The following is a 26,991-nucleotide window of genomic DNA, read 5'->3' on the forward strand; positions in this document are numbered from 1 at the left end:
AGGATTGTGAGAGATATGTTTTTTACTGGGCTGATAAAAATAATAATGTGACAGTTTTTTAGAAACACTTCCTGAGTGCCAAAGGCATATAAAAGATACAGTAGTCATATGGAAAAACTGTCCCTTTACTTACACACCATCAGCAGAGGGAAGGAAGACACTGGAAAGCATCTTGTCCCAAATAGGTTCTTCACCTGAAGCTTTTCAGCAAGACAGAAGACTCACAGGAAGGGAGATGGATGCACAGTGCATCCAGCACATTAGAACCAAAAAAACTTGCAGTTTGTACATTATAGTGCCTTATAATTTGTAAGGAGGAAGGACAGAAGTCCCTATCCCACTTGAGAACTGCAAGACTACATGCTGCTTTTTATTTTGATTTTTTTTTTTTATTTCAAAACCATCAATTTAACCTTCATATTGTTATTTTGTTATTTTTAATTAAAAATTCTATTTTGATTCCAGTGAAAATAATGGTTAACTAATTAATTTAAATGTAAGAGATATTATTGGTGTTTGTATGTGTATAAAAATTTGATTTATGCGTTTAATTTTGCTATATTATTAGCCACAGTAGTAATTTCAACTGCTCTGTAGTAGTACAGATTGACCTCTAAAAAAATAAGTAATTTTGCATTCTTAGAACCAGAGAAATCTCTGTAGCACAAAAGCTTAAATCATCTTTGAGACTTAGGTGTATGTTCTGGATCAGGAGAAGCATAGCTACTAAAAGTAGTGTCACAGGTCCTTGGACTTCACATGATGGTGATGAGAAGAGTGAAAAGTGCTTCTGATTGATGCTAAACACACATTTTATAATTTCCTTTCAAATATTATATATATAACACTCATTCACTAAGTTGCTCAGTGAAGAAAAGAAAAAGATATTTGTCTTTTCTTAATAAAACAAGGCACAGGGAAAAGACTGAATTCTGGAAAATAAGGTGAAGAGTAGTTTGAACACTGGATCATTTCCTTAGAGCAGTATTTTTTTTTAAATACTCTTCTCATTTCCATTGGCATAACCATAGTTTCTTAGCTCATACTTGGATTACATAAAATCCTTTCAAAATTAGCCTAACAATGCTATTATTATTCAATGGAGGACAGATGTAATACTAAAAGAAACTTGCAGGAGTTGTTATTATTGTTATTATTACTAATAAGCATATCCTGCAATACACTCCAGGAGTCCTAGGAATTACTGAATCCTATTTTACACTCTAATATGGAGTCAAACTTATCTCATGTTTTCTCCTCCCATACATTTTCAGCTAAAATTGTTCTCATATACAAAAGATACAAAGGATTTTATTTTACTCAGGTCATTTACCGAGCACAAAGCCCTGCTCCTGGGATGGACACAACCAAAGAGCCCAGTCCAAGATGGGATTTGTGTGGCTGGAACAGCCTTGCTGACCTGGGGGACAACAAGCAGAACTGGAGGCAGCAGAGCATGGCTGCAGCAACAAAGGCAAACTGGATCCTGGGCTGCACCCACAGGGGTGTTACTGGCAGAGATCCTCTCTACTCAGTGCTGGTCAGGCCACACCTGGTCTGTCAGTCCTGGACCTGCTCAGCCCAGGTCCCCCACATTTCAAGAAAGACACAGACAAACTGGAGAAGGTACAGAGAAAGGCTGTGAAGATGATCAAAGGGCTGGAGTACCCGCCCCATAAGGAAAGACTTGAAGGAGTAATGTCTTTCATCCCCGAAGAAGGGAGCAGGGACCTCAAAGTAAAGTATTCCAGCACTTAAAGGATGACTACAAAAAGCAAAGAGGTTTTCCCTCCACAAGGAGCTGCATGGAGAAGACAAGGGGCAACAGGCACAAATTGTACTGAGAGAGGTTTGTTTTTGATGTAAGAAAGTTTTTCTGCAGTGACACAATCAATTTCTGAAACACCCTTCCCAGGGATGTGGTAGAGCCCCACCACTGGATGCAGCAGAACTGAGTGATAGATAAACTCATCTAGGCTCTCATTCCCATGAAAGATTTGTGGACCAGATGATCTTCTGAGGTCAATTCTAGCCTGGGCTTTTTTATGATTCTGTAAGACATTTATTTCCTGAAGGTCCAAGAGTAACCACAGTGCATAATAAGGAGCTCAATCAGAACCTCAGAAAGATTTGAGTTGGAAGGCACCTAAGAAGGTTATCTGTGCCAAACTGGTATTGAAGGTAGGGCTCAGGTTTCTCTGGAATTTTTACAGGTAAGTTTTAAAAATCTCAAAAAAAGCAACTCCTGTTGCCTTGCCATGTTAAACTAGAGCAGCAATGAACATGCAGATGCAGGCACCAGCACACTACTTTCTTGATCACAAGTCCCATTTCACAGTCTTAATTGCTACTTATGAGGCCCTGGGTGTCTCAGTCGCCTTAGAAAGCTAATGGTTGGTACAATTTAAATTAATTAAGCAGCATTAAACATTCATAGCCAGGATTTTTAATATCGTAGTCTTAAAACAGTGACTGTACTAACAGATTATTTTTTTTAACAGCTAAGAAGTCAGTGCAGGATGCAAGACCTTGATAAACACTCTCTTACTCAGCTACCAGATTGTTCATACTGCAGTCTGTCAGAGCAGATTGCCAGTGCCAAACAGATATTGAAAGTTCTATTTGATTTATAGATTTCCTCTAGACAGCAAAAAAACCTGTGTGCTTTCTGTGCTTCAGCAGGCACATACAGCAGAAAGTAAGAGAATCACAAGACAAGCCTTGAAAACTGTATAATTTTGCAATCTTTCTCTAAGAATTTAATATTTTTTAAGGGTTTAAGAATTGCATAAGAAGTTGGTATTTCAGAAACAGTATATGACATATTAATAACAAGTTGGCAAGTAAAAAAGTCATTTTCTGTCATGTAAATGCAATACCTAAAGTAGAAATAGAGTTTTTTAAACCAAGTAACTTTGAAGGCAACATGCTTAAGTGAGTAAGGAACTACTTAATTCTGAGGGCACAGGCTCTTTTGTAAATTACAATAGTTTGCATTTAAATTACCTTTAAGCAGATAATCTTTATGTTCTATACAATTAGTAAGAAAACTGTAAATACCTTATCAGGACAGCTAAATGATAATTAGATCCATTTAAAAAACATCTAAATTAAAGGCCAAGGAAGGTTAGCCTAATTTGCTGTTTATGCTCAAGGGCAAAAGTTGAAACAGTAGGTGAAGGATTCATCAGATAAGAAGTGGAAGGAAACATATTAAATAATAGGCATTTAGGAAAGTTTATGTTATGGATCCAAAGTCCACCTACTCATGTAAGAACAGAAAATTTTAACAGCCCCTTGTCACAGAGTTTTGCTTTTCCACTTCTGCTGAAGTGTCATTTAACTTGAGCATTCTCAATGGTCTTTTCTTTAGCTTTTCTTCATCCAAATCTCCAGCTCACTTTTGCTATTCACTGATCAGACAAGTAGAGTACTGGATACACACCTGTTGATGGCTTAAGGATTTTTGCTGGTGCACTCACTTCTATGTAAGTATTCTAGTTATTTGAGCCTTGCTTAAAATGAAATTTCACAATTTCACAACTTTGAAAAAGCACCCCACATACATTCCACTGGAAGGAGGCAGAAGAACATTCAGTCAATAATTAGAAGAAACACAACTCGTTGGAGGAAGCACTGAAAAGCAGGAAATCTGGAAAAGGGAAGAACTTGAATTTGCAAAGATGTGAAATGGGGAGAATCAAGTAATACTGGGGGGAAAAAAGAAGACAAGCAAAGGAAGTTGAGAATGATGCAAAACCAGAAAAAGAAAAGGTTGAAAAGAACCCTTCTTCTCCTAAACAAACAATCATTTATAAATACAGGGGCACAGAGAAATGATAATGACATAAAGGAAAACTGAACAAAGAAAAGAATGACTGGGAAAGAGAAGAGAGGCAGCACAATAGAAAGAAAATGAGATATGGATTGAACAGAGATAGAAGGGAGCAAGAGCAACGAAAAAAAAGCCCACATTTTGTATTTAGATAGTGATATACATTTTTAGTACAAGTTTAATCTTTTGTGGCAGCCATAATTATGCAAAATAGCAATCTGCATCCTAAATATCTAGGAACAGCAGGAGTAGTGGTTTACAGTCTTTCTGTGAACACATACCGTGTGTCAGAAATTATGACATTTTTCACCATGATAGCTGTCATCATCAGTCTGTTCAGAAATACAGTGATTAAGATTTAGCCAAAGATTGTGTAATTTTTATAGCACTTACGTGGCAATGTTCTTGTTCTGACACGATGATTTTTAAATAAGTGTCTGACACTTGATGATATCCTGAAATCAATAAGCTGAGACATAAGCCAGGATGTATAAAAAGAATAGGCTTGTTCTGTAGTGGGTTGCAATCACTGCTACATCCACTCAAAAAATGCTTTATGCATCACACCATCTCTCTTAGAAGGAAAATAAGGTGTAAATGAAAACTGGCACCCTAAAAGGCTTTGAAGTCTAAAATAGCAGGATTAAAACCAGCTGTACTTGTTGTAGGAGAAGCCTAAGAGAAAACCATTGATTCTCTAATGCTGTCATGGACTCATTTTTTCCAAAGTTTGGTGGTTTATTTGTTGTTATAGTTAAGAGTCATCTCAGATTTCTCATTGGATGTTACTTAAAACACAATACATTGAACTAGTAACTTCAGCTGAAATAAAACACTTTACTGTCCTGAAATGCTTAACCCCCATGACACATGCTGGGAATTAAATTGGCTGGGCTATTTCCCTCAGTACCCAAATTGAAAAGATCTCGAAAGTAGCAGTAGTTATTTACAGCTAGCAGACTCAATTTCAAGCAGGACAAACCCTAAGCCAAACACATCCCCAAAAGCTGGATTAGAAACAAGCTGTATGGAAAATAAAAAAATCACATTTCAGCTACAGGAGCTGAGCAAAACCAAAGAAATAACATAGGAAAGTAGCATCTTTTTCTTCCAAAGGATATCTTGATTCTAGTGTTGTGTTGATTATTGTAATCATGTATCATGGTGTCTTGATCAAATAGTTATTGGTATGTAGATGATTCAACATCCAGATGTAGAACAAATCTTTTGTGCCAAAAAATAACCACTAGTCAATAATGACATCAAAATATGTATGATTTCTCAAAAGAAGGATTTGGATAAACATCTTCTAAAATTCTGCTAATATTATATTCAAACAAATTATGATGACTTTCTCCCTCAAGAAGAATAAATAACATGGTAATCTATTTAGAAAACATCCATTCCTTTTTAATTCTCTGCAGATGAATATAAAATATTCTGGTTTATTGAGATGTGCTAGACATTTTCCAAATATTTAAGTAAAAAGGCTTCATTCATGATTGGTTATGTCGGGCACATGAGTATTGCTAAAATGGTAACACTATAGATTTTTTTGCCTGCACTAAGCTTCTCAATCCTCTCTTCAAACATTTGAATAGTGCGATTAGCATCTTCATTTGGCAAGGGAAAATGTTAAAATTCAGATGGAACTCATCTAATTTTAAGCATTATGGAAATTAATATGCAGCTTCCTATAGAATTGAGTTAATCAAGCTCTTATTATTGTGATATCTGCATATATTTAATTATAGCTAGTTCCAGTGCATATTTCATGGAGAAGTTTGTAAGGGTGTGCAGAGCATGGCCATTGTCTTTAACTGAGGAACTTTCATCTGAACATTGTAGGTCCTTTTTTTATACAGGACTCTAAAATCAGGAATCAATTTGCTAGCTGAAACAAAGGCTCCTTTCAAAACAAGTACAAGTATCCAGAACTTTCAAATAAAAATATTCTTTACATTGCTAATTAATTTTGTGCTTATTTTTCCAGCCTACTATCAAACTGCTATATTATTGCTTTCTTTGCTGCCACCCCATTATCAGGTTGCTTGTCCCAAGTTTGGATACGCTTTCTGTTGTGGGTGAGGTTCTTTCCCATATGACAAGCCTGACAGCTGCTGTTTTGTGGAAAGTTTACTCATTTAAAATTACCACTAGTACTGTGCTGTGGCTCTGCTGCAGACTCAGTGGAATGGAAACAAAGGCAAAGTGCTTCTCAAAACAAACAGAAAGCTGATATCATTGCTTGCGCAGCAGCTTCCCCTGGAAAATGAAAAAGGTGTTTGTAATCCAGCAGTGTGGTTGTGGTCTGTGACCTGTAGCAAATTTAGAGCCTCAGGACACCTGGCCAGGTCTTCCTCTCTTCAGTGCTGCTCTTTGGTGCCACCAGTGGTTTGGGATTGGTAGCTTTTATTCTAAGGTTAACATGTTAAAGAGGAAGATGACCTGTTGTGAAAGTTTACAGTCACACTCATAAATGCTAAGAACAAGGTTTAGATAAGACTTTCCTCCTCACACTTTTTCATAAGCCTTTTTTTTTTCCCTGCCTGTTTTTGTTGTGGGGGTTGTCAGTGGTTTGGAGGTTTTGTGGGGAAGCAGGAGGGGCTGGGTGGAGGAGAGGAGGCAGAATAACAGAATAGCTCAAAATAACAGCAGACAAATACAAGAGCACATAAAAAAAGAACACTGTATCATTAGCCTGTGAAAGGGAATGAGTGAGCATGCTTTTTGCATGCTCCCTTAGAAGACAAATATATGGAAGCAGAGAGATTGAGGTCATAAAAACAGTCTTGAACTTCTGCCTTAAGTCAGGGCTGCTGGCAGGGAACAGAAGCAGAAACATGCCTTTCCAGCTCTTTGAGTAACTCCCATGTCACTTAGACGACACAATAGAAGATTAAGTTAAACATGGATGGTCTCATGACTCCAGAGTCATGATATAGAATTTAGAGCTTGATTTCAAAATTTAAAGCTTACGTTGCTGTTTGAGACAGACCTCTGGAAAAGAAAATATCTGCTCCACTGAGGAATATGTGCATTCTTCATCTATGCCACATAAATCTGGAATTAAAGATGACGAAAAGTACATAATGTAAGGCCTGAATCACTGTTGACATTAAAGTAAGCAGTTGAACTGTTGAAGAAATAACAACCCTAAATTTAAAATTCAGCTGTCGTATTGATGAATTACATTAATTTATGTGCATACATATCTCAAGAAACAGCATCAAAATCAGACAAGAACAAAACAGAACAGTGATTATGTAGGACCTCAGAGTACACTGAGAACTATCTACCATAGATACTGGGTATATTTATTAAAGAAATTGTTGCATTTTTCTTAATATTTCAGCTCCTCTGTGACAGATACTTCATACAGGAATAGTTTCTTAAGGTACAGTGATCCAGTGAAACTCTGTGAATAAAGGAAAGGAAGACACATATATACCTGCTGTACTCATTGAACAGAACTCATCTGTATTTCAGTTGCAATAAAATTCATGGACAGATAAAAATGCAACTGTGATATTATAGTACATGTTCCATAAAACACATTTTAACTTCTTTTTGCTTTGTTATCCAGCAGTTGTTGTGAAGGGCATCAGCTTTGAATAGACTGACTAATAAATAGCATATCCAATGCAGGTGTCAGTTTTGATTGTTAAGATGCTGGAGACCCATTTCAAATGCTGTAGTATTAGGTACATTTTGCAGCTAAGTATTTATCTGAACATTTCAGTGAAATAATTGGGTTTTCTTATGTTCCCTTAATCACAAATAAAATCTTAGGTCCTTTTTGGAGAAAAGTGATTTATTGTTTCAATAATTACTGAGGGATTTCCGAAAAATAATATTATTGTAGCTGAAAGCTTCCTTTTTGACCTTACCAAGGGAGATAAATTCCCCACATTTTCCTGCAGAGAGGACAGAAAACCTGTCAGATTTCACTTACAGAGTGAGCCTTCCTTTCTTTTCTTTGTTTTGTTATGCAAAGCTAATCCGTTGCATAGAGGAGAGGAGTAAGCTTGATCAGTTGATCTTACAAAAAAATATTGAGATACAACAACTCACTTCCCCAGAGATGCTGTTACCTCCTCAGCGTTCAAAAAATTACTTGGAAGCAGATTTTGGGACTACTGCCTGCTAACCCTGAACAGGTGTTACCTGTAAGGAACAAGAAATAGTCCACTTCTACTATAAATCTGCATTCTTCCAGGTTTTCAACAGAAATGTCCACAGGATGTCATCAAAAGATGTCTTATAGATCTCCAAGCAGACCAGGATTTTTCAATTTTTTATTTTTTTTTAAAAAAACCCACAGTAAATCTCAACTTTTTTCTGAAAATTTAGCTAGCAACTTCAACACTTATAAAGCTTTGGTTAGATTCTGTGGAAAGTTCTCTCTTTAAAATAAATGTTGTATTGGGTCTGATTAATTTTCTGGAGTTAATTTTCCCCCAGCAGCCCACACAGTGTTGTGCTTGGTGTTGGTAACCAGAAGAGTGTTGATAACTCACCAGTGCTCTGGCTGCCTCTGAGCAGTGCTGGCATCACTGCTGTCTCTTAACTTCCCCCCTCTATCAGGGGTTTGGGAGGGGGAAGATCCTGGGAGAAGACACAACCGTTCGAGCTGACCCAAATTAGCCAAAGGGATATTCCATGCCATATGACATCACTCTGATACAAAAGCCAAGGAAAGGAGGAAGGTGGGAGAAATCCATTATCTACAGCACTTGCCTTCTGGAGCAACCATTGGAGCTTGAAACCCTGGTTCCCAGGAAGCTGCTGACCATCACTTGCTGCTGGGAAGTAAAGAATAAATTTCTTTTTCTCTTTGCTTATGTGAATGAAAACTTTTGCTTTTGCTTTAGTAAACTGCATTATCTCAACTTACAAGTTGCTTTCCATCTTGTGTTCTCTCCCCTATCCCACAGGGAAGGGAAGATAGAGCAGCTTGGTGAGCACCTGGTGCCCAGCCAAGGCCAACCCACCACAAATGTCTTTAGAGAAGAAGAGAGCATTTAAATAAAAAAATAGTAACAGCTGTGTACATCATTAGGTATTTTTCAATCCCTGGTGTCTTCTTTCACAGGTGGATTATTAGAATAGCAAAACATTATTGATGGGTGCTCAATAGTACCTTGTGGTATATTGATAGCTGATAAAGTTCATAAAGTTTCTAGTAACACTATAGACCACTGGTAATCAAAGAAGAGAAAAGCTTTGTGGAAAAGATTGGCTAGAAAAAGGTGAAAAGAATACAGATATCACAAAGAAGCCAAGTTTCAAGGTTTATTTAGCTCACACTTAAAAAATAGCACTAAATTATAGGGCAGAATAAACTACATACAAAAAGGTGGCTTTTCAGAGACACAAACCATGACTCAATAGTGCAACTTTATTTATCTTTAAACAAGATATTGCAAAACTCTATCAAGTGGGAAACACCACTACAAAGACAAAGCAAATATTTGGAAATATGATTTATATCAAGCAACTGTACTGAAATCCTGTTACAAAAAAACAATTAAAAAATTACAAAGCAATGTTTCGTTCCATGGGCTCAGTCCAGCGCATTTCTGAGATTCCTTGGCCACACATGAACTGAGGTTCAAGCTTCATTAGAGAAGTCCAGGAACCACTCCTAAAGTACATCACTGTCATGACGGCCTAGAAAATAAAAAGAAGGATACTGCTGACTTTCAGTTTTTCTTGACATAAAATGTTGCACCAGGCTGTGATTTAGAAAATGTGGGGCAGAGCTCCAAAGGTGCAAACTTTAGCACTTGCTTAAGCTTGATTTACAATAGTTGGGATAAGACCACTGTGCCTCAGTGAAGATAATACCTTCCAACACATCTCCGTCTACTTCACAAAGTGTTTCAGCTATATTTTTGTCTGGACAGAAATTAAGATGGACTGCCTTATTATTTTTTATTTTGTACATCATCAAAAGCTTATTGATAGTTTAAAAAAGTTGGCAAGGTGAGGAATTTTATAAAGTCAGGTCAGTTATTATTAGAATCAGTTATTATTATTATTATTATGAAAGAAGGAGGAGGAGAAGAAGAAGAAGAAGAAGAAGAAGAAGAAGAAGAAGAAGAAGAAGAAGAAGAAGACAAATAAGAAGAAGAAGAAGATGAAGATGAAGACGAAGAAGGAGAGGAAGAAGAAGAAGAAGAAGAAGAAGAAGAAGAAGAAGAAGAAGAAGAAGAAGAAGAAGAAGAAGAAGAAGAAGAAGAAGAAGAAGAAGAATGAATATGATAGGAATTTTGAAATACTGGTGAAATAATATGAGGCAGCATTTGATATTGTAACTTTAGCTATATTCAGTACTATGGGTTCTGCTATTTTCATCAACATTTCTTTGTGACCTATCATATAAACAAAGGTTGTCATACTCAATGGGTCTAATTTAGCATCCTGACATAGGTGAGAGCCTAGTTCCTAATCATATAAAATAACAATAAATCATGTTTAACCATGTTAAATTCCTTTCTCTTCAAGACAGTTCAGTTTTCCAGGTACAGCTGTAGAAGGATGAATCATAAAACTGTGGCTAAACCATGGCTAAAATGGAGCCACATCTTCCTTTCACCACCATAGTTTTCCTGAAGGCAGGGTCTTCTGGAAATGGCATTTTTGCTATGGAGGATCCTCAGTTTGAATATAGAGGAGTTGAATACAGGGCTCTAATGGCATTGTAGGGAAAGTGAAAGCAGGTCACAGCAGTAAGTGTAGGGTATCTGCCTGCAGAGGATGGGAATCTTACCCTCAGTCATTTCTCCAAGCTACAAAATACCCATAGTAATTGTGGCACATTACAAAAGGTGATAGAAAAAGACTGTAGGAAACACACGTCAGCTTCAAAGGGAAGGGGAGAGAATAATTACAGACCCGTGAGACAGTCTGATGTTTGTCCAGTTCCTTTTCAGACTGAAGCCTTAATTGTGAAAAGCGCTATTTTTTGGAGCTTCTGAAGCACGGTGACTGCAAAGGCTTTAAGGCTTCAATAAGAAAAAGGAAACAGTGCCACCTAACTGTGGAAACTGTAGGTTTTTTTAACTCATTAAAGCTGAATGATCAGTTATTTTGTATTTTAAAGCCTGGAGGAGGGTAGTTCTTCATGGAGAAATCCTGTCTGCAATTTAAATATTACCAGCGCCTGTCTGTTTAAAATCATTACTGGAAAAATCTAGTTTTCAGGGAGAAAAGTCATCTTGACTGCACTGCATATGCTAAAAACCTGTGTTTTTTCATTTGAAGGCACCTAATTTGAACAGGATTCATACTTAATTGAGGAGACCATATAGGATTGGACCATGTGTGCTTTAAGTACAATAATTACTCTGATTCAAACATAATATATGTATGAATATGAATACACATATTCATATTCATATATGCTTTTTCTGTATTTCTTTCCATCAGAAATTGTTCCCAAAATTATCACTTTTTATTCTGTATTAGAAAAAATAAAGCCCTGTGTGACTAATTATCATAGCAGTCCCTCAACTGAGAACAGAATGGGAGTTTTATGAAACTTTTCACCTTTATGACTGAATGTATTTTGCAATGTCAGATGAATAGATCTTTAAGCAAGTATTGGCAGTGTAAATTTCCATCTAGATCTGAATTATACATGTGTAGGCTCACAGCTCAGTTTCCAAAATCATTCTTACCACAAGTACCTGAACAAAAAATACACACAGAACTTCGGAAGCTACTACAACTGCCCAAGTGTCCAAATAAAAAAAATGAAAATACTTAAAAAAATTAGTCAGAACATGAACCATGAAGTTCAGTGAACATCACAGATGTTAAACTGTTATCATATAAACCTGGTTGTTTAGTTTTTTTCTCATTTGCAATGAATTTTTATGCTTGTTTTTACAGTATCTATTATAAATTCAAATGTACACAGTTTGAGTAAATTGTTTTCTAGTTGCAACAAAAAAAAAGATTTGACATGGTGGGGCCTGGAGTTTTACACATGTGTTTGTTCTGAAGACAAAAACACCATCATCTCTTTCTTGGCATCTTATTTTTGTACCTTCTTTGAATCTATTGCTTATCTTTTTACATTACTTCACATTACAAATCTCTCATAAAGCAAAGGGTAAAAATGTGAAGTAAAATGTCCATCAGCCAAAAAGGAAATTTCATTTTTTTAAGAACACAGAAAATAGTGTGCTTTCAGGCATGGGATTTTTAGCTACTTCCTTTGATGTTTCCATTTTTAAAATCTCAGTGTTATTTTGCATGATTTTGCCTAACAATGAGCTTTGCTGACTAACAGTGTTATAGATGAGAATCTCTTTACTTCAAAGACTAGAATCCATCTGACATTTTCAAATAACACTGAAGTATTCAGAAAAGCTGTGTTGCATATTCCAGCATAGTAAAAAGAATCACACTTGAGTCTGATGCTAAACATGAGATATCATGGCCACATTTGACATTTGATATAGGTTCTTAATCAGTGCAGAAATATGCAATTATTTCCCTTTGAACTTTTTAGATTTTTTTAATATATTTTTAGAAAAACATAAGTAAAATATTTCAATACGTGCTAATAGATTTATGTGATCCTTGTTGAAATTTTCTCTCACTTTTTACTTCAGAAATGTGCTGGGAATAATGCAAACACACAGTTCTGGGGCTTGATCCTTAAAGGATTACTTGTATCTGAACACCTAGGAGAACCTTCAATTCATTTCTGCAATATGAATGCCATTAATAGAAGCCTGTCTGTTTCAGGGCTGTGTACTTTGAAATAGCCATATCAAAGAAAAGGGCAAATTGTGGCTGTGGAAAGAGAATCCATAATATATGCAACTGCAAATGTTCCTTTTTCATTAAGTTTCTTCCATTAACTATTAGGTGTTAGCTATACTATTTATGTACACACAGAAAAGTCTTCCCTTGGATTGGAATTTAGTTTATTGCTTTCTGTCTTCAGTTAATAAGTTGGAAAAATGCAGCCAACCCCAGTTTATACTCATGTGGCACTGGGCATCACTCAGCAGGTGGTTAGTAATTTTGTTGGATGTTACTTCTTTTTCTTGCATTTTATTCCTTTCCTGTCCTCTTTTCATTGCTATTACTATTATTTTAAATAGCACTATTGCCATTAGTATAATTAAAATCATTAGTATTAGTATTATATTTTACTTTGTTTCCATTATGAAACTGTTCATTCTCGAGTTTTAATTTTTTTCCTCAGTTCTCCTCCTCATCCCACCTGGGTGGGGAGTGGGAATGAGTGGCTGCATGGTGCTCAGTTGCTGGCTGGGGTAAAATCATGATTGTCCTTTTGAGCACCTGACATGAGGATGCTTCAGCACGCATCACCTCCTGCTCTGGCAATGTTCCACAATCTTGCCTTCTGGCCAGCCTATTATCACTTCCAAGATTCCTGGGCGACCAGGATTTCCTATCCAAGCTTGGGTGATCAGTGTGACCCATTTATTCTCTGTACAATCTGTGGAGGATGCCCTTTTAACATCCAGCCTAGCACCAGGTGCTGCAGTGCCAGGAGAAGCTGTGCTTCCATGTCTTGACTCTTTGCTGAAGGAGCATCTAATGTGACACACCTTCAAAATCAGAATTTCCACCCCAGTCACAATGGCTTTACATCCACACTGTTATCCTGATTCCATTTCTGTAGCCATCCTCACAGGCCATTTGTCACCATCTGTGAGTCAACATAAATTATTGTTCATTTTTCTAATTCAGCATCTCATTCAGAGTTTTCGCTATTTCAAAAGTGAAATAAAATAAATAAGTATTCCATTTGTCTAATTCTAATGGTAATTTTCTCATTAAGATAAACCAGAAAGCAAACATTACTATTTTATTCAATTTCTGTATTGAATAGGTATTAGCTACACTATTAAGGGCCAGACAGAAAATTCTTCCCTTGGGCTAATATTTATTTTATTGCTTCTCTTCTTTGGAAGCTGGAAAAATGTAGCAAAAAACAGTTCATGCCTGTGCAGCAAGTAGCAAGTGCAGCAAAAATCAAGTCCTTCAATATCTAGTGTTTGCATTGAGATACAAATCAGTCATCTCTCATTTTTTCTTAAAACAGGCTTTCTAACTAAGCCTAACTATCTGCACATGATATATCTGCAGCTAAATAATAACAAATAAATTTGCATCCTGTAAAATTAAAATTTGAACACAATTAGTCAAAGTTAATTGGTTAAGGAAAGGTTGCTTTAGGCTTTTCTACTTCCAAAAGCACTCGCATATTTTCAGTCTGCAGCAGATCTGAGTTTGAATAAAACAGTAAAGAAAGGAAGATTAAAAAAATTTCCACACAAGAGACAGTGCCTGTCATCACTGCAATCATTTGAACTGATTTAGCAGGAAGCAAAAATCATGTTTTGTATCTTTAGAGTCCTTGGCATATCCTAAAATCTGTCAAAAAAACAAGTTGAAAATCACTGGACATATATACTTTGACTTTTACCTTGACTAGCAGAACAGATTTCTCATGCAATGGAGAACAGGTGTGTTCTCCAATGATAGATACTGACAGTATGAAACAAGAAGAATTTTACTTTAATGCAACTGATTTCAGTGCAATGACCCTAATAATTTGTTGTTTTTATTGTTATTTAAAATAAAAAACGTTTTTATTTGCTTTATGTTATAAATAACACACAGACTCAGAATCCCCTGTGCACAAGATTTAGGCACCTAGTAGCTGCTAGGCTAAAGCTTGGATGCTGGGATTGCACAGTGAAGTTGTTTACACTATATATTTTCTGCTGATAGCTCTATAAAATTCCTGATGCATTACAAATGTTGCTGTTGGAAAGAGGAACAGTCTACTGATCAGATCCCAAGAGATTCATAGAACTCGCTATATATTAATGGGAGTCAGTGGGATGCAGGTGTCCTGCAAACACTTATTATCACTCAGGCTGTGTAAAAAATTGAAGACAAGATACAACAAGAAATGCTGACTAATGCTGGTAAAAAGAAAGATGAAAAGCAGAACACAATATTTCCCTGGAGGTAGTAAAATAGATATGGAAAAATCTGTGTCAGTGTCTAGGATTGGAGCCTGCTATGGGTCCAGTGAAATGATCAGAAAGGCAATTGAACTTTGTTAAAGGACTTCCTATTCAGAAATGAAACCAGCGGTGATATTTCAGATAGCCAGGCCAAGGGGGGAAAGTCAAAGGTCTTTATGCTCTATCTGTTTTTGCTTCCAAAATAGTCCTGTGGGTGGTAGGCAGCTGGAGCTGAGTTACAGCAGTCCAAAACCATTCTCACTCATTATTTAGAGCTGAAGAACTGTGAAGCTGGGAGTTCAGCTGCATTATCTCTTCTCACCCTCCAAACACCTGCTATGATTTCAGCTTTGTTTGTCCCAAGAGTGGTGACTGACATTGAATCCTCTAGTGATACAGCCTGACCTCAAGAGGAGCTGCAGGCTGAAATTGTGGCCCCTGTCAAACAAGCCACCACTGAGATCAAGAGTCTGAATGTGGGACGCAGAACTGGGCAGGAGCTATAAGGGTGGGTAAAGAGTTGCCCAGAGCTATCTAAGCATTACTCCAGGGCTGTGGAGAGGTCATCTCATTCAAAAAAGCATTCAGGAGAAGAGTACCTCTTGTCCTTTCTATGGTTATCATAGGATATCATATAGTTATCATTAGGAATGTTAAGAATTAGTCTCTTTCCTAATCTTTCTGTCCACTGCTTCCTTGTGTTTATGCATTTCATTAATGAAAGCTTGCCTTTCTGCCTTCCCTTCTGTTTCATCAAGGGTTTTTTCAATTCTTATTTCCAGGACATCTGAATGACAGTTGAAGTAATATGCATTTTCCCAAGTCTCTGCAACATCATCTCACATGGACAGGATTTCAGTATGAGATGGTGCTGATATTTATCTCATCTTTTTATGTAAAGATGAGATCTCTAGTGCTGTAATTTTACTGTCAGAACTGCTGGGCTGCTTCTGTTTCTTTGGGGTTTGTTTTTGATGCAGAAACTAAAATTCTGTATAGACTACTCATTTCAAAAATATGCCAATGACTTCTGTAATGGCACTGCCTTTAGTGCTTTCTGTGCTTCTCTTTATGCAGCTCACTAATAGCTTAATAACACAGCCTGGTATTCTCTCCAGCAAATCTCTGAAGATACAAAGACATGCTGTTAGAGATTTTCAGCAATTTTTGAAAACGCTTTTTCATTTAAATTAATCAAGTTTAAAATCGCTGCTCAGCATCTGCTGAATTATCCATGTTCAAAAGGAGCTTCCCTGGTCATTTTGTCAGGGTTCATTTATTGAATTTGGTAGAACCAAATGGCAAAGACCACAGCTCTCCTCACTGGCCAGTAATTTCTCTCGTGTCTACAGGAGGGAGCCAGGAGTCTGAGGTTACAGTCTGACAACTAAGATACTTAAACCCTGAATAATTTGGCATGCTCTCCTATAAAGCCATTCATTGTTAGAGGTTCTTTCCTTAACTGCAGAGAATAACATGATTAATAAACCAGGGAAAGACTCTGATATTCAACAGGCAAATGTCCTAACAAGTATATGCCTTAAAATGCTGTCAACTATCAAAGTGTATAATAAAACACTTATTTTTTTCTAGATAGGAAACAACATGCATTTTTAACAATTAGTTTCATCTATATAATTTTATTGACTGTTTAGATCCATGAATAAAAGTGAGGCTCTTGAAGAACAGTTATGAATATGATATCTACTCCTTCAGCTTTTGTTGCAGAAGAATGTCTACAGTCACATTTAATAATGCTTATTAGGCCTTTTGGAAACTTCTTCATAAAACTCACAATATAAGCAAGGAAGAAATGCTGGTCTTTTTGAAGTTTTATTGTGGACTTCAATTAATTCAGGATTCATTTCTTATGTGACTGCCATTTAAAAAACAGAATGTAGCTTCCTCAGGGAGATTCACTCTGTGAAAACAAGGAAACGTTAAATCTCCCAATATACTTATTTTATGTTCATTGTTATAGGTTTGGCTAGTTTGTAGAATCCACCAGTTGCTCACAATACCATATTTCTTCTGTTAGCTTATTAAATATGAATACATAGTCACAGATCCATGTTCCCAAAATTATATAGCAGGGTTAAAGAACTGTTAAACTGGTTAAAGAACAGTTAAAAAGGTAAAATAATTGCTCTCAACTAAATGAATTTGTATTTCAGAACCTCACTCAAATCAAAGGTAGCCTTACTGTAGAGCTCATCAGCCATCTCCATAAGCCCACCCTAGGGACCCTTTAAAAATCCTGGAACAGTGATGGACAATGTTCAAATGGCCACAGTTCTACACATACCCTCTACACATTTTTTTGTGTCATCAGAAAACACTTTGACTGTATACAGATTTTTGTGAAGTAGCCATCTTTCACAGAACATTTAATTTCCCATTTCATCCAATGTCTCTATGTTAACAGAAGATTAAAATATTAATGTTACTCTTTGAAGATGACTTAGCTGTTATTCATGACATGTTTCCTATAAGTTTTATTAAAAAAAAATTAGCTTGTTAATACATCTGGCACAAAGCATGGATACTTGGGATTACTGGGCTTTTTGGCAGCAAAGTACCAGTAATACCATATGGCTGGCTTGGTAGCTTTGTGATTATCACCCCATGATATCTGCTTGCCCATTTTTCTACTTAGCAGGTCAGCAACTGGAAAAAATACTACAGACAATATTTTTCCAGAATGTAATTGGCCACCAAGATGGGTTCATTGAGCTTAAAGTTCCTAATAATTCTTCCGTATGAGGAGAGGGAGAGGGAGAGGGAGAGGGAGAGGGAGAGGGAGAGGGAGAGGGAGAGGGAGAGGGAGAGGGAGAGGGAGAGGGAGAGGGAGAGGGAGAGGGAGAGGGAGAGGGAGAGGGAGAGGGAGAGGGAGAGGGAGAGGGAGAGGGAGAGGGAGAGGGAGAGGGAGAGGTTCGGAGAGGTTCGGAGAGGTTCGGAGAGGTTCGGAGAGGTTCGGAGAGGTTCGGAGAGGTTCGGAGAGGAGAGGTTCGGAGAGGAGAGGTTCGGAGAGGTTCGGAGAGGTTCGGAGAGGTTCGGAGAGGTTCGGAGAGGAGAGGAGAGGAGAGGAGAGGAGAGGAGAGGAGAGGAGAGGAGAGGAGAGGAGAGGAGAGGAGAGGAGAGGAGAGGAGATAATGGGAAGAGCCAGCTAAACACTTAAGTATGTGCTTGAAAATCAGTCTGCTTTTCTCCAGGTTTCTCCAGGTCCCTATTTCCTGACTTTCAAATAAAAAACCTTTAGAAATTTCACTGTGAGAGTAGAACCCCTTTATCTGTAAAACTGCTCCATTTAATCTTAAAGCTGTGATTGTGAGTGCCAGGCTGTGCTCATTTTCTGAAGAAGTAAAAGATTTCTGCTTCCTTTGAAAGTATTTTCTTTCTCTTTTTTTGGGTCTGTAAAATGAAATGCCATGTTACACTGTCAGATGAATGAATTCTGATTACTGTATTTATATCAAAGCTGTCCACGATTGCTTCTTCAGAGATTAAACTGCAGATATTATAACACTTTTAATAACCATTGGGATCCTTGGCAAGCATAATCTTTCCTTTACAGACCTGAGAGAACTGGAAAAAGACCTCCCAAAATTGCTGAAATTTATGCAGTTTTAGTGGGTATTTTAGACTGGAATATATTGATCTCAATCTAACAATAATAACGGTAGTAAGAGGCCTTGGGAGTTCTCCTATTCAAAGCAGGATTAGCTGTGAGGTCCCAGGAGGTTGCCCAGGGTTTTGTCCATTTGAGTTATAAATGCCTCCAAGGACAAAGACTGCACAGCCTCCCTAGGCTGCCTGTACCCCTGCCTGACTGTCCTTAAGCTGAAAACTTCCCTTAAATCCAATGTGAACCCCTGTAGTTCCCATTTATGCCTGTTGTCTCTCATCTGCCTGCCATGTGCCTCTTTGACGAGTTTCCTTTTGTTTTCTGGGTCACCTGGTGTATACCAAGAGCTGCTCCAACTTTGGGTGCCCCCAAAATCTTATCTCCTGGCTGAACCAGCTCCAGCCCCTCAACCTCATGCTACAGGACAAGTGCTCCAGTTTGAATCATCCTAATGGTCCTCCATCCAGGCTGTGATAGCTCAGCTTGTATACAAGGACACAGGAGAAGCAGGTGTCGAAAGCTCTGCTGAAGTGACAGTAAATTACATCTACTGCTCACCCCTCATCCATCCAGACTGTCATTCTATCATCAAGGGCAGTTAGGCTGCTCAGATGGCACCCACCCTCAGTACAGCCATGAATTCTCCTTCTCATCATCTTCTTCTCCTTCAGATGTCCAGATCTCATTCACAATTAGTGTTTCTGATAACTTTTATGAAAACTAAAAAGTTAGGAAGTTAAAAAATTTTATTCAACGTTATTGCTAGGGAAATTAATTAATTATAGTGCACACTGTGTGCAGACCTCTTTAAATATTTTTCATTAAATGAAACATCTAAAACCAAAAATTCTCTAAAGAGAGTATAATTCTTATAGATCCTCTAGAGGAAGTTTTCATCTAAAATGAAAAATGTATGAATCCTACCTTACTTTAATAGTTCTTTCCTGGTCTGAAAATCCACTCCCTATTTCATATTAAAGATTTATTTATTATGCTTATTGGTATTATGCTTCAGAAATAGTTGTTGAAGATGAAATATAGTCTTAATTCTGTAGATTGTTGATATAGATACTGCTCAAATGGATCATAGAGTTTTAATCATTTATGAAAAATAATTTATACAAAAGGACTGAGCTAAATAAACCTATTTTATAATGTTATTTCCTAATAATAGTTATAAAAAAGCAATGCAAGACATGTGATGATTAGTGGCACTAGGAGTTTCCACATATATTACATTGTCTTACATTTCTGACCTCAGCTGGTCTTGATGTTATGTGCCATGTTGTGAGCATCCAAATGTAGTTTAGTAATTGGATACATTTTTTGCCCACAGTAATTTGATCAGAAAGCTGTAAGTATAGAAAACCCTTTAATGTCATTTACCAATCTGCATTTTCCTGGAAAAGCGGTGTTTACAATAGTAAAATATTCAAATAGATAATCAGTTAGTTAACTGATTCATGACTTCATAATTCTTCCTGCTTCTCTTGGCTACGTTCTTCCTTCCTCTTCTGCATTTTCACCATATATCATAGTCACCCCTTATGCAGTCCAGTCACAAGGCTAAATTTTTTAAGTTTTGAGAATTCTTAAAATTATTTTCTAGTGTATACTCTTTTGCTTCCCAGTTGCTTTACATGTCCTGAGTTCTAGTCATCACTGAGGCCACGAGCATGGAATCCAGCTTATCTGCATCTAGAATGGCAAACAGTCAGCAAACCAAAGTTGATTGCAAAGTATCACATAATTTATAGGAGAAAAATAAGTACTTTGATAGGGAAAAAAAATTCCATTAAATTTGGAATAAAAAATATCCCCAAGGATTTATGGAAAAAAAAATGGGCTTCAAAAACAACTTGTAAGAGGTTTCCAGCAGCAGGAATGATCTAATGCTGCATTAAAGTACATAAATTAAGAAGTAATTTCAGAATTGACTAGAATTCAAGTTTTCCTTTCCCAAATGACCGACCTAAACAACAGGTTGATACCTTGCTCTGACTCTAATCAGGTAGTATTCATGGTCAAGTGCATCAATTGTGATGATTAGAGCATATTTCTCAGTAAGTCAAGGTTCACATCATCTTAGAGTAGACTCATCCATAGCTTCATAACATTCTGAATAATCAAATTCTGAATAATTAGCTCTGCTTATGGTTGTAGCAGCTGCTGATCTGGTTGGCTTTTTAGCATTCAAAGTTTAGCTGGAATGATAAAAAGAAAGTGATCTATTAAATCAGAGAGACCAAATAAAATTAGAATTATTAAATATTTGCAGTCATCGTAATATTTATCTTGTGTAAATAACATGAGTCACAAATCTGATTTTATTGCAGTCTCCTCAATAAAATACATCATATCTACTTAGAAACATTTAACTAGCATATTATCTTCAGCCCAAGTGTGTTTGAATAAATTACCTCAAATCAGCCTTAGATTTGGTGTCTATTTACAAAGAATGATCATTGTTGACTAATAAATGACTGTGTGGGTGCTATATAAAATGGAAATGCTTTATATTACCTGTCAAATATGGAAAATCTGAAAAAGATGATAAATTTTCCATCACACACCTTTTGATAAAATCTTTTCAGTGACAAAAGGAGCTCCATGTATCTCTCATACTTAGCAGTCCAGAATTAGAGACAGTAGTCTGGATAGAGCCTCACTAGGGTTGAGAAGGGGACCAGGATCACCTTCCTCAATCATCATTACTTAGAAGCAAATGTAAATTAATTATATTTTTTAAATTCTCACATTTTACTAACACAGATTTAGAAATTAGGACAGTGATTTCACCAAGCTCTTTACAATTCTAAAAATAGTTTTAATAGTCTAAAATAGTGCAGACTTTAGAATAAGATTAGATAACCAAAGAGATTAATTTCTTCTCAAGTCATATAATCCCCCTAATGAAAAGTCCCTCAGGAAAAGGGACTTTGCAATGATGACAGTATAAAATCAAATCATTTGATTGTTTATGGGTGTCCTCTTATAACAACATTTTTTTTGTTGAATGGAAAAAATCTGGAAATCTGTTTCTCTTAGTATGAACTCCAAAATAAACTCAGCTATTTCCATTAAAATTAATTTTTTTTTAATAGAGTTTCACCTTTTAAGTAGGATATTTTAAAAAATTGAACCTTGGATGCTTGTGGGATGAGAAATGAAATTATAGAAAACAGTGATTGTGAGAAGTTCTGGGTAATAACCTCAGAATTTCTCTAGTTACTTGATCCTGTCTCTACAATAAAAGGATGTTTTAGCTGTATAAACAGGGATGGAGACATGAAAGTAAGGAATTTACTTACAAACTGCTCAGTTTGCAGCAGCTGATTGTGTTTCAAGATGACCATCAAAACCGGAGAAGTTTCAAAATATGTTTAAAGGCGCAGGAATTGGAAAACATTTCTAAAAAGTACATAAGGACTTTAGTTCGTTCAGATGCAAGACCACAAAGAACTTAACCACGGTGTTCAAGTACAGGAGCAGATACAAGGTCTTTTTAAGGGCCTGATGAGCTGATGAGAAGGCCCAGCTGCTTCTACTAGAGGCTATAGAAACTGATCTGGTGTAATAATCATCCACTGTAAGCATGGAAAATGGTGAATAGGCTGTCACCAAAAATTCTTAGCATGAAACAGCATAGGATTTAGAAATATTTCCAAGGTGCTCTTTATTTGGGCATAGAAGCCTGAATGAGCACACATTTTCCAACTTCTGTGTAAGAAATGTGCCAGGCAAGAGCTGAAACAAGCAGTTATCCTGGTCTACTGGGGCTTAAACTGTGAGGCTCTGAGTTCATATGTTCATCCAACTTCTTTGGAGCTCCTAACCTCCCCCTGACATTGGTATGTTTATGTTAATACAAATATTATCAAAAAACCTCAAGTTCCAAAATTTCATTCAGCATCTTGACAAAACTAAAGTGGGATTTTGTCCCACAGCATCACTTCTGTTTTGCTTGTGTTTTTTATTAGCTTTTTCTTGAAGCATCAGATGAACTGGCCACCTCTAAGGACAGGCTAAGGGGGATGGCCACTGGCCCGAGGCAGCTCAGAGAATTCATACAACAACATTTGTCATTTCCTGCACTACTTGACTTCTGCTTTGATCTTATTACTTTAATTGAACATTTAATGTGTGAATAGCTATGTTACTGTATACTGTTATTAGACAATACCTGTTTTTGCTGCTGTAGTTCAAAACATCTTGGTCAGTACTTCCTGTGTTTTGGCTGCTGTTTCTTCCTCCTGCTGCTTTTGATTCTGTACAATGCAGAAAGCCTTTGAGGCTACTCTTAAACTCTGCTCCTATCAAGTAGAATTTTCCAGTTTTCTTAATTTCTTGCTCTGATTTACTGCAATGATTGTACCAATTATTCATTGACTCTGGGCTCTAACTCATTTTCTTTCCCCATGAGCATGGGACCGTGTGGATTCTATTTGTAAGACTAATTCTGGAGAATAGTTACCATATGAGTGTCTAAGGTGCCATAGTGATTTTATTTATCTTATTATTTTATTTATCTTCACTGAAAAATACTCAATATATATTCAATTTAAAGATATGTATAGGCAATGCAAGCATACGTATTTTTGTGAAAATCATGCCTTTTCTAACTGTAGGATTCAGTGAAGTGGTTAAATTGCCAGATGTGCTTGTTATATCAATGTTTTCTTAGATTTTTTGCTCACCTTTATAATCTAGACCCTATTTTCCCTATTTCTTCTTATCACTTGAGACAGAAATCAGTATAACTTTTTTTAAGTAGTTGGAATTTCTTTTCTGACTCACTATTCAATGATATTTAAATATTTATAACTCAAAGAAAATGATGAAATAAAAAACTTGTCTGCTTGTGTGGTGTCATAGTTACAGAAATAGGAATTAAATATTGCTTGATTGTAGGAAAAAAGGTATATTTATAGTCCTCATGGTAAATTGTTGCAGCTTTCTTCAGGAATCAAGAAACTAGAGGTAAAGCAAGCATTAAGTAGTTCCTTATCTGAAGTCTTTGAACACAGAGGAAATCTGGAAATCTGTCAAAAAAGAGAGGCATTGGGTGAGCTCTGATACACTCCACCATCTCCATTTTAAAGCTAATTTCAAATGCATAATCCCAGAGCTGCTGAGCTTTTTGACACAATTGCTGATGATTAGGCCCAGGGATGGACAGCTGTGACTGTCTAAAAGTCTATTTTATCCCCCCCTTTGTCAGTGGTTGTGCAGAGGGAAGAGAGAGCATCTGTTTTGAGGGGAGGGCTGCTGTACCAGTGCAGTTCATGAAGTGTAATTTCATTGCAGGAATATACCCGTGAATATTAAATAAGTCCTGTCCACAACACGTGACTATTCTGGTCCCATGGCACTAAATTTTAGAATGTCATTGAGGGGACAAAGCTGTTATTCCTCATCGAAGAATGCATGATTTCTTTTCCAGAGAACTGAGAGTTAGCTGAAGAGCAGCTTTTGAAAATATCTTGTGAGGATATTTTTCTGGTGAGTATGTACTGCAGTGTCTCTGTTTCATCTAATTAGATATGCACTATCTGCTTCAATTCTGCCAAAAGAAAAGTCATTTATCAGGCAGCAAGAGAGATTTGACTTACCTCACCAGCTGTCAGAAAATTATTACATCAGTTCAATTCTTCTGTCCTAAAGCCACCTCACAGTCTCTAGTCAGCTTTTGAATCATGGTGTTAGAGCAATGCTCAATGTAACAATGTGAATGAATTTTAAAGGAAAGGAGATTCCACTGCCGAGGAAGTTGTTCCCTGAACAGTGGGACATTTTGGGAACTCATTTTTAATGCTATCCTTTTTTCATTGAATTTTTGTTGCATTGTACTTGGTAAGTTGTCGTGCACATGAAAAATGGCACTTGAGAGAAAAGAAAGGAACATCACTAGACATGAATGTGTGGTTTAAAAATAGTCTGCCTTGGTAATGGCTGATTTGCCATCACTTCCTTTAACTTATATGGGTTTTGGGTTTTTTTTAGGAAAACAGATATTTCTTTCAAAAACCCTGGTGAGAAAAGTATTGGAGCAGTAACCGAAAACATAAGGCCAATACTGTATTCAAGTGATTGAGGTTTTTACATCAGAAAAACTGGATTCTTTAGTAGAAAGATGAAATCAGAGCATTAATCACTGTGATTGATACTAACCTATACAAGAATGTGTTTGACCAAAACAATCTTCCATTCAGATTCTCAAAGGTGTTGAATCACCCAAATATGCAAAAAGTAGGCATTTTTCTTAAGACTTTTCAGAAACTACCAAATATTAAGCAGAAGGACATTAGAACAGGAACAAGAAAATGCCTCTGGGTACCCTCTGTATAAGTAGGGCACAGCTGCAGCCCTACAATATCCTTATGATGTAACTCTTTGAGGAAATGCCATGAGATCTCTACAGTACAAAGATATACCAGGAGTGTTCAGAAGCTCTGCAGAAGTAAAACTCTAATACCATATTCACTCACAGGAGGAAAGAGTGTTATTTCATTATCCTTTTATTTGACATTCATTTTCTTCCATCAGTAAAGAATTCTTCATAATGGTGACTACTAGTTCTTGCTTCTTAATAAAGCATGAAGGATATTTCATTGGATTTTATAACTAAATGTATCTTCAAACATATTCAAAAGAGGCCAGTGCGGTTTAACCAAGTAGATCATAATAACCGTCACCTATGACAGGAGTGTGCCTTACACCATCCACACTTCTCTGCTAAAATGGCAAACAATTTCAGCATGAGGTTTTGGAACTTTTTTCAAAGCCCAAAAACTTTCAGTTTTCTGTTATTACACGTGACCTTGGTTAGGGCAAGATTTTTTTATTTTTTTTTTTCACTTTTGAGTTACCTAACTCTTATACAGCTGCCACCTACAAAAATGAACTCATACTTCTGTATGACTATGTAGCTATGTAGCCCCACACAGCCGTGGCTGTTTTGTGACCATTAATGCCAGAGCTGCTTCCTACAATTGACTAAGCTTGGCTTTACAATAGTGTGTTACAGCTGTGTTACAGATGAGAACAAACAGCATTGTCCAATTTACATCTGCATAGTCTGATTCTACATTTTCAGTATAATTTCAGAATTTAATGTGGTCAGATGTGAGCACAAGCCAGGACACAGTTTCAACTCTTGTATCTTAGTGGCAATGCAAATATGATAGTGACAAGACCAGTGAATTGTATTAACAAGATAAAATTTTCCTCAAGTGACTGCTTTTCATTCTCTTGATCATTAGTGGACCATCTGTGACACATGATACTTGCTGCAGGTAGAGCAAGGGACCATCCTGTCTGTCCAGGGTTGGGCACTGGAGGTCACTGCAAGTTAGAAGGGACAGCAGAGGATGGCCAGGACCATTCTAGCTGCCTTACCCATAGCTTTAAACAGGCAACTTCAACACTGAGGTCAATCTAAATTCCAAGCATAATCCCTATGTAGCTTTAAAGAGGTTGGTAAAAAAGTATTTTCAATTTATTGAGCTCTCTAGGTTTTAAATGCAGAAGCTGTCATTGTAAAGCAAGAAATGCTGGTATGACTGTCCAGGAGATGAGTACCAAGTACTACTGTACATTCATGCTGCCACCAGCTACTGTGGTCATACCACATTCTCACAAATACACCTCAAAGAGCTCACTCCCAAAGCTCAGAGATGACTCTGAAATAATTTCCAAGCATCCAGTTCAGCCAGAATATCCATGACTTTATGCCTAAGAAAAGTAAAATGCTAGACAATAATAGTAGCTTATAAATATTTGAAGCCTCAGCTGATGCAGCTGAGAAGATATGCAAAGATGATGTTACAGGCCCACTGATGTAGATATTTTTGATAATTTTTAAGAGTTTGTACACTTCATAGAATTCAGGTATCAAATCCCATCAAAAAATGGACTTTCTTGAAAGGTAACAGCAGTTCCAGTTGTCTCTGATGGAAATAAAATTCAAGCAATGTATCACTGCTAGTGTGTTCCTTCATTTGTTGCTTATTTTATCCTGTTTTCAAGGACAGACCACCAAAGCTCTTAATTCTTTATTTACATCTGTATCTGCATCAATTTCAGATAATCATATATATGTGCAGTTTTTTCATTTACTACATACGTAAAGATTCTTTGCTTAAATAAAATTTCTTAGACTTCTGATTCATTGACTTGTGTTTGTAGAAATGCATTAGAGTTATGCAGTTGTTAGGACCTGTAGTTCCAGTGTTGTTGGATTCCTTTCATAGTCCCAGAGGACTTTTTCACAGGGTGAAAAAATTTAAAGCAATAATCAAATCTCAAAACTCAATCTCATTTATCAGTACCATTTACAAGACAAGGCTAGATTTGCCTCTTTGTAAAAGGGCAGATTTGACTAGCCTCATGGACCTCATAAGGAAAAAAGAAGAGTTAGGACAAACAATGTAATAAACACAGAGTAAAGAGTCCTCTCACTGCCATTTTCCCAGGGTTGTTTTAAGGTCATGCCCAGAGAG

The 26,991-nt window shown here is 36.7% G+C and overlaps 1 long non-coding RNA gene across 2 annotated transcripts; it reads right to left on the minus strand.

Annotated features, from left to right (window-relative positions):
• Nucleotides 1-2,726: 2,726 nt before the first annotated feature.
• LOC111924019 (uncharacterized) lies at nt 2,727-8,832 on the minus strand. 2 transcript variants are annotated; one of them, XR_002861408.2, is made up of 5 exons: nt 8,733-8,832; nt 8,576-8,640; nt 8,356-8,443; nt 7,910-8,002; nt 2,727-7,253 (listed from the first exon to the last, which is right to left on the minus strand). It is a non-coding gene; the product is annotated as an uncharacterized LOC111924019 (long non-coding RNA). The 2 variants fall into 2 exon arrangements; XR_015279420.1 differs by lacking the exon at nt 7,910-8,002.
• Nucleotides 8,833-26,991: the final 18,159 nt, after the last annotated feature.

Source organism: Cyanistes caeruleus, chromosome 1, assembly GCF_971803275.1.
Source record: "Cyanistes caeruleus chromosome 1, bCyaCae1.hap1.1, whole genome shotgun sequence".
Classification (NCBI taxonomy): Eukaryota; Metazoa; Chordata; class Aves; order Passeriformes; family Paridae; genus Cyanistes; species Cyanistes caeruleus.